Here is an 8,942-nt window from a genome sequence, read left to right as displayed (position 1 = left end):
TATTATCATTATGTGGGGGGGGGGGGGTTGAAATTAATTTTTGCTTAATGAGAGGCTCAGGGTAAATTGTGAAATAGGCATGTCAGACATTTAGCGGATTTTATCAAACGGAGCTACCAAGTTATGGATTGTTGACTCCTTCTGATCACAATTGGTTCAGGCGGAGGTAAGGGGAGAAAAAAAAAAAGATTTAAAAGACACTACAAAAATATCAATTGACCCCAAGACTTTAATCGGGACTTTTATCTTGCAATCAATACTGTTTGGCTTGTTTGTGCTAGCAAAAACTCCATGCGTCATTTAAGGACGTTCGAAGAAAATCTATCAACTAGAAGTTTGAATTTTTTGCAAAATCCACCATCGAATTCCGTTCTTTTTAGCTCTTCGTTTATCTGTGCGACGATTTCCAATGCTTTCAAATGCTCTTGAAGGGTTAAGTTTCGTGAAAAGGTTGGTTAAATTTGGAATTATTTACGCAACAGACCCACTTCTACAAAATATGACTAAGATCGTTTACCTCCGTTGACTCGCCCTCGATATATTTAACTATAAACCCATGCTGGATTACGTGCGCCAATTTTTCAAAATGAGGGAAGTTTTGCATACGCTTTATCTCTGAAACGGAGTCCGTGAGCCCGAATTTTTTTTGCATTTCTGACATAGGTAACTCATTATCTGACTGAAATAAAAATTTAAAAAAACTCTATCGACTGGAAAGTTTTTCCGGGAACGTCCTTCATACATTACTTGCATTTGAAAAGAAGATTATCCGGGACCTCCCAGATGAACAGTCACATTAATTTTAATTTATTCAACTTTTGATATCACCTCTTCATGAAGAGAGAGTGAATGTACGGTTGATGTTAAAAATGAATATGGCCTTGGTTAAACCTATCAAGTCGACGTTTTCAGCTTTGAGGGTTTCTGCATACTGCCGTACTTGTTGGACGTCCATTAGTTCGAGACTTCACGGACATGGTGCGGAGACGATTACATCGCAAGAAAGTTGCTTTGAAACGATGACCGACAACACGCGGACGTTGAACGTCGAAGTAAGTCAGCAATTTGTTTTATTTAAGGTCTTCTTGAGAAGTTAATCAGTCTCTATTGTGTTTTATGTAGCTGGTCTGATTAGTTTCCCTGTTGCTCAACTTTTAAAAATATCTACGCAAAGGAATATTAGGTTTAGGTAATGTAGTTAACGGCAATTTCGAGATAATTTACATAAAGTGAATTAATTTTTTTAGAGGCCCGCTCTCTCACGTCTAGTTCTGTGTTGGCATTTATTGTCCTTGTTATGTAAATTCGCAGTGCTAACTGTAGATGTGTGCAATGTTGTTTGCCATATGACAGTCGAAATTCCAGGAAATTGCTAAAACTGGTACAAAATTATATATTGTAGGGCTTAGACCTACCCGTATATTAATAATAATAATAATAATAATAATAATAATAATAATAATAATAATAATAATAATAAAGATTTTTCAACAGGGAGCCCACTTCACATACATGTGGTTTTCAGTGGGGCCCTGCAAAAATAAAATTGCAAAAGCTTAAGAAATAGTAGATTAAAAATAATAATATTTAGAAGTGATTCAGTCGAGGCTGTGATCTGGCGAACGAAAATCAATGAAACAGTCTTTAACATGTGGAAACCACCTCTCAGTAAGAGTTATGTCCGCATTTAAGTAATTGGCATCTAATTTTGTGTAATCAGGTGAGAAGCTAATCTGGTGCATTACTGTGTGACTAGGAGAAATTCTGGTGATTGACGTGGACAGACAGTCATTGGAGAAATGATGTTCCACAAACTACAGGTTAGTGTTTAGTAACTTGTCAGTATTTTCGAGCGAGGTTAGAGGAGTGCAGTTTTTTGGGCTTGGTCGTAACTATTATAAAAACAGGTCTATGTTGTGGGATCATGGCTAGCTTGGATTTAATATTTGAGAACACAGGTTACTTTACGGCACACTTGGTTCCCAGTTGTGTTTATTGCGATTTATATTTCAGCCATAGCTGCTATTAGGGTTGTCACCCAACACTTTTTCAGACACGGTCATGGGGGAAGGGGAGGGGTTGGGGGAAGTTACTTTGCATTTCTGTTCTGCCACTTCCTGGGAAGATTTTTGAAAACAGTTGCTGCCTTATCTAATCCGCGCTTTATCTTTCATACTAAATCAAACTGATCACTCGATGTCACACTGCTGCTGAAAGGTTGTTCGATTGGCCTGGACAGACAGACACACCATCAGATAATGGTGCCTTATGTCGTGTAGTTTTATGCCTTGCTTTCCTTGCTTGAAAAGTTTTTTTTCTATATCGACTGCCATTTTGTAACAGTGTCTTTTTTGAATATCCGTATTACGTATTGAGTAGACCCTGTTCCCGTTCCAGCTTTTGTTTTTTGGATGGAGAGTGGAGACTGTGCCTATCGGTTACCCTAAGTTTGATTAAAGGACATTATTATATAGAAACTGTTTGTTCTAACACTGCAAGTGACTCTTACAAGGGTACTGTCAATTTGCAACTGATGACAGAGATCAATTCGTAGCAAGTTTTGGGGAAAGCTGACTTTTTGAGGGCTCGTCCGTCATTAAAGGCGAGACATTCATTTTCTGTTTTGTTTAAACTTGCCAGCAGGCTGTGAAAGGCTGTAGACGCGTACCTTACAAGCAATGGACAAGGACTCTTACACTGCTTTAAAGTATTGTAAAGAATGAAGGGTTCAGTACCTCTGATGAGGAAAGTCTACTTAGTTAACTCCTCTAGCTTTTACTATACGTTAGGCCAGTATCTATAATTTACGAATTATACTCCCTCTGTCTCGCCAGGGAAATAACAAGCATGAGCCAATGGGAAACTGAACACGTGTCTGGCGTAGAAGAGAAGGACAAGGCTTCCTGGATTCCATTTCGATGAGGTTAGTTTATATTATCAGCTTATTAAGCTGTAGATTTGACTGGTGTTGTTAGGAAACAAATTGACTAATCCATGATTACATGTAGACAAAAGTTTTTACTGATAATTTTTGATAAGTTAAATTTTGAGAAAATCAAAAGATTGTAATGAAATCCCACTATGAACGGGGGATTTCTGATGTTGAAAGTCTATTATGTAAAGCTCCCTTTACTTTTAGTGTACGTTATCTTGTTTGTGTAGTTTACACAGCATTTATCTCTCTCTCTCGCTAGGAGAATATCAAGCATGGAATGGGAGACTGGGAATCAAGAAACGCTTCTGGTATTGGGAGCAGGAGAATCTCTGAATAACATATTCAATAAGGTTAGTTTCTTATTTTGAACGTATTTAGCTGTAGATTTGTTTCAAGTTGTCGGGAAACAGATTTAGTAATCCAGAATTATAAGCGGACAAAACGATTCTCTAATAAGTTGGAATTTGATATTAACCAAAGTTAAAAAATAAGGCCAAACAAATTTACTCAGTTTTTAACGGGGGCGCTTAATGAACGGATGATTCCAGAAATACATCAGTGACCTCTGATGTTTATAGTCTCTTTCGTAAACTACCATATCTTTTAGTTTACGTATCTAGCTTGCATTGTATAGTTAACGCTGCATTTGCCTCTTTTGTACGAAAATATCAAGCCTGGAATGGAGAAAGCTTCTGGCGTACGAGACAAGAACTTGTGAATGACATCAGTGAGGTAAGATTCCTGCTTTACTGTTATTAGCTGTAGATTTCACGCAAGTTGTTCAAAAACAAATTTACTTATCGAGAATTATAAGTTAACAAAAAAACTTCTCTCTGATAGGTTTGAATTTGAGATTAGCCAAAGTAAAAAATAAGGGCAGACAAATTTACGAAAATTTTACTGAAGGCGCACTATGAACCCGAGATCCCAGAAATACTTAACCTCTGATGCTGGAAGTTTATTTAGGAAACTTCCCAAGCTCTTTAGTAGTTTATGTTATCCAGCTTATAAAATTTACACGGAATTTTTCTTTCCATCACTAGGAGAATATCTGGAATGGAAAAAGCTGGAAAGTGGGAAGCGCTTCTGGTGTAGGAGAGAAGGACAACTTTTTAATAGCACACACGACTAGGTTAGTTTCTTGAACGTAACGGCATCAAGCTGTAGATTTGTTCCAAGTTCTCCTAAAACAGAAATGCTCAGAATTATAAATGGAATAAAAGGTTTTTTCTAATATGTTAGAAAATGATAAGGGCGAGCAACTTGCACGAAATTGTCATAAAAGCGGACTATGAATGAGGATTCCAGAAAGACATTGGTACCCTCTGAAGTCCAGAAAGTCTATTTAGTTAACTCCCCTAGCTTTTAATTTACGTAATTTACAGAGTATGTATTTCTCTCTCGCTAGGAGAATATCAAGCATGGAATGAAAAACTGAGCTGCAAAGCAAGAAACCTCTTCTGGCTTGGGAGACAAGGACAACTTCCGAGTGACTTTACCAATGAGGTTAGTTTCTTACTTTTTGCATTAAGCTGTAGATTCGGTGCTAGTTGTTCGAACGCAGATTTACTAATCCAAGTTTCCGTAATCAATAACCGCCGGCCCAATACCACCAGGGGGTTAAAAGTGAAGTGAAGATTTACTAATTCAGGATTACAAGTCAACAAATATTTTCACTCACAAGTTTTAATTTGAAATTAACTGATGCCGATCAAAAATTACTGAGAGCAACCTAATATACCTAAGCTGTGCTCTAGGCGTACTGTGAAAGGGGGATTGGCTAGGACGACCACGAATTATCTGCCATTCAACAGCAAACAAACCAACAGCTGAAAAAAAATTGTAAAACAATACTTGTTTTTCTTTGTCGATGATTATTTGCTTCAATTCGGCAAATAATCATTCTTTTTCAGCAGTCCCATGAAATATTTTGCTTTGCAAGAAATTTTATGTACCTAACGAAATTCAGACCGATTCATACCTTAACGGATTATTTTTTCCTAAATGTTTTGATATAAATCTTATATTATAGAAGACCATCTAGGAAGGTTCAAGCTTGATATTCAGTGGATATTAAACGTTCGAAAAAGGAGTACAACAATTGTCAAAGTTGGGTGGGTGATGAGGGTGGGTGTCGAGCCCCGTCGTTTATGCGTCTTCGTGTTTTGAAAAACAATAGAATTCAAATTTCACGAATCCTGGATTAGTATAATCTCGTTTTCAGCAACTGTGCCCTGAAATATGTTGTTGTTGAAGGTTATAGAGCTAGCAGCGCGATATAAAGCGGAATAATGTTCAATCTAGGGGTGAATGTTGATACACGTTTCTACTTTCCTCAAATTGTCTCAAGAACGGAGCGTATGGAACGCAGAAACGTTACTTCAGAAACGTTGCGTGACTAACTTGGTAACGCAACATTCACGTGAGGAGAATTAAGACCAACTAACAATAAGTTGTAAACTTAAATCGAGTATACAATTGCGTTTATTTTGTTCGTTGGTTTTTGATTTAACCATTGTTAATTTGTTTTGTTATTAAGAATGGCTGACTATAAGGATCTAGGAACGCCGGTCAACGACCCATTTGGCAAATCGCTCATATTTTGCCCAAAGATACCCTTAGGTGACCTAATTCTAAAAATCATATTTAAAGGTTCCAGCGAATTTTTATTTTTCAGAAATTCGCGAAAATTTGAAAGGGCGGTCGAAGTGCGGTTTTTGGTGTAATAAAATGACCGAAATAAGGTGCGAGGACGAAGCGCTGCTTAAGTCTTAAAATAATTTCAATTGACTTCAAACTTCACATAAATGTGGAACAACCACTCTAATTTATTCCTCGTTTTAAACTAATCTCAGAGATGTCGATATAGTGGTTTTCCGAATCATTTTAAAAACACCTATGAAGCGTGTGCAAAATAACGGCAAAATATAGGTTTAATATATGTTTAACAGCATCAAAATGCATCTGGTACCTCACTTTCCGATTATTTTACTTTACAGCCTTAAAATATCATTATTAAACATATACCATGCCAAGTTTCATGCTCGAACTCGCAGTATTTCCCTTTGAGAAAACGAAAATCTACGTCAATGTGTTGGGCGCAAATAACAATAATTATACACGAACAAGAGACAAATCAATTTCAACGGCGAAAGTAAAAGGCTGTCGTTAATTAAAATCCCGTTAATTCACTGCTATCAGTAGAAACATAATGTCCACTGCATAAAAAATGTTTTTAGACGTTTTAGGAACATTGCGCGTTAACTTTGTTTGATCTCCTGTCCGCCGTCATGTCTAGTTTGTCATCGCGTGTATTTCGTGCAAACAACACTGTGAATGGCTGTCATAACAAACACAAGAGATTTCCTGCAACATTAATGTTTTCGATTCAGGGTTAGGCTTTCAGGACAGTCAGTGAACAGCAGAAATCGTATCTTATAGCAAAATTCCGCATTGGCCTAAAGAACCTGAAACTGCCTTTGCTACGGTGTGGTTGCGAAGACATGGAACTAGATATACCTCTCTCACTCGCGCGCGGAAAAGCGCCATCCTCGGCGCTTCTGAAGTATTTTACTAACAACTGCACTTGCCGGAAGTATTCTTAGGAACTGTCGGTGTTTGGTTTCTTCGATATTTAGCAACATCTCTTGCGGCGGGGGGGGGGGGGAGGATCGTTAAATTTTTGTAGAGAGGGAGAGGGAGTAGAGGAGGAAGACCCTTTAGAGGAAAAACTAACGGCCGAATCGTCTCAACCTCTCTGGGAATGAGGTTGGAATCGTCACCCTTTCCAAATTCGCTGAAGCGATTAATTTACCTTTATCAACTTAAAAACAGATGATCTAATGTACTTTGTTTCCGACACTGCGTGCAGACGCAGCGCAACAGTGCGTTAACAAACTAATCATTCTAGAAGATCGGAAAACATAGATATTGCGAACAGCCTACTTTCCTTAAAATAGTGTTTCACAAAGAACTACTTATTTATGATTCTTTTATACTGAAAAAGAAACCCTTGACCATTAGCGTGTTCATAAAGCTACACAGTATCATTATAACAGCATCAGTTCATTAGAATAACACAGAGCCCTATCAGGGTAAAGCGTAGGGACAATCTGCAGTCCTTCCACCAGTGGTTCACTATCACTCTTCTGTTAAGCTTTGGGAGTTGACTGACTTGACTCGTGGCTCCCTGCCACGCCCATCTAGTAGTATGTCACCCCAGCATGTGTCGAAAGAAAACTTGAGATTTTATCAAATACGATTAGCATTACAACCAGACCGATTGCGTGTTGGACAACGCTAAATTACAATGTGCAACGGGCTTTTCCGCTTGAACTGTTTTCCCACCTGTCCACGGTCAATGCAATATGCGCGCCAACAGGTAATTGACTCAGCGGAGCTAAACTCAAAATTGTTTAGCTTAGTGATCCCTGTAATACTTCGAGAATCATCTGGTGTTTCAATGTCGGCGTTAAGAGCTGAAGACCACTTAATCTTCCACGGCATACTGATATCCGACCTTTCCCGGAGTACCCCCCCCCCCCGCCGGACTGTAGCTACAGCTAAGAGCCATTGAAGAACAACAAATAATTGCTCCTGGATAGGGCAGCTTTAAAAAGCGCATTTCAATCTACTGTCACTACCTTAAACTGGTAATCAGTTTATGTAAATCGCGAAATGTTGAACATTTGCGCAAGAGCAGTGAAAGCGTGACTGGGCTGCTCGTACGGTTGTGTGACAGCTTTTACACTAAGTCTCGAATATCAGCCCCGCAGCATGGTTGCCGATATAGTAAAAACAGATTCATTAGATTTTCGTTTTTCGTTTTTGTATGTTTTTCTAATATGTAGCAGGATTTTCGTTTTTCTCAAAGGGAAATACTGCGAGTTCGAGCATGAAACTTGGCATGATATATGCTTAATAATGATATTTTAAGGCTGTAAAGTAAAATAATCGGAAAGTGAGGTACCAGATGCATTTTGATGCTGTTAAACATGACCTATATTTTGCCGTTATTTTTCACACGCTTCATAGGTGTTTTTAAAATGATTCGGAAAACCACTATATCGACATCTCTGAGATTAGTTTAAAACGAGGAATAAATTAGAGTGGTTGTTCCACATTTATGTGAAGTTTGAAGTCAATTGAAATTATTTTAAGACTTAAGCAGCGCTTCGTCCTCGCACCTTATTTCGGTCATTTTATTACACCAAAAACCGCACTTTGACCGCCCTTTCAAATTTTCGCGAATTTCTGAAAAATAAAAATTCGCTGGAACCTTTAAATATGATTTTTAGAATTAGGTCACCTAAGGGTATCTTTGGGCAAAATATGAGCGATTTGCCAAATGGGTCGTTGACCGGCGTTTCTCGATCCTAACAGTCAGCCGTTCTTAATATTTCTTTCAGGCTGCCATCTCAAATGCTGAATGTACATCACCAGGACATCAACATTAACATGGAGAAAGAAGCAAAGGAAACCAAACTAATTCATTTAGATGTTTCATCAGTGGATCATGTATCATAAATGAGGTAGATTTAGATTTATCACGATTAGTTTTCATTCATCAAAATTGTTTTTCACATAACTCAAGAGTCCAAAGGAATTACCGGAGCTATTGCAAATTATCTAGTGACTATTTCGCGGGTTACTAATATCGAGTCGTTTTTCGAGCAAGCTGTGGATTCAATTACAAGTTTTCTCTTTAAATGCAAGGTAGCAGATATTACTTTATCTCGATTAATTTTTTTGCGATAAGATATTTCAAGCCTGGAAGTCTTCTTAGCTTCTTCACAAAACCCGTGAAACAAAATTCGACTATCAGAATTTAGTTCTCAAACAACACATGGAATGTACTGTTCAATTGTCTAGAATTTTTTTCACAAATTTTAGCAAAATCTGTCCAGTTTCCAAGGAGGATAGGATTGATGGAAAGGTCGCGCTTTTAAAAGGGTCAATAAAATAATCGAAAAGTCTTTTGGCAGTAAAATTGTTCTTGAAAAAAAAA

At 37.8% G+C, this 8,942-nt stretch overlaps 1 long non-coding RNA gene across 1 annotated transcript; it reads left to right on the top strand.

Annotated features, from left to right (window-relative positions):
* Positions 1 to 2,839: 2,839 nt before the first annotated feature.
* LOC145468445 (uncharacterized) lies at positions 2,840 to 4,767 on the top strand. The gene is made up of 5 exons (XR_014042192.1): positions 2,840 to 2,923; positions 3,195 to 3,285; positions 3,609 to 3,667; positions 3,979 to 4,067; positions 4,344 to 4,767. It is a non-coding gene; the product is annotated as an uncharacterized LOC145468445 (long non-coding RNA).
* Positions 4,768 to 8,942: the final 4,175 nt, after the last annotated feature.

This window comes from Orbicella franksi, chromosome 2 (assembly GCF_964199315.1).
Source record: "Orbicella franksi chromosome 2, jaOrbFran1.1, whole genome shotgun sequence".
Taxonomy (NCBI): domain Eukaryota; kingdom Metazoa; phylum Cnidaria; class Anthozoa; order Scleractinia; family Merulinidae; genus Orbicella; species Orbicella franksi.
This window is presented reverse-complemented; position numbering and strand designations above follow the sequence as displayed.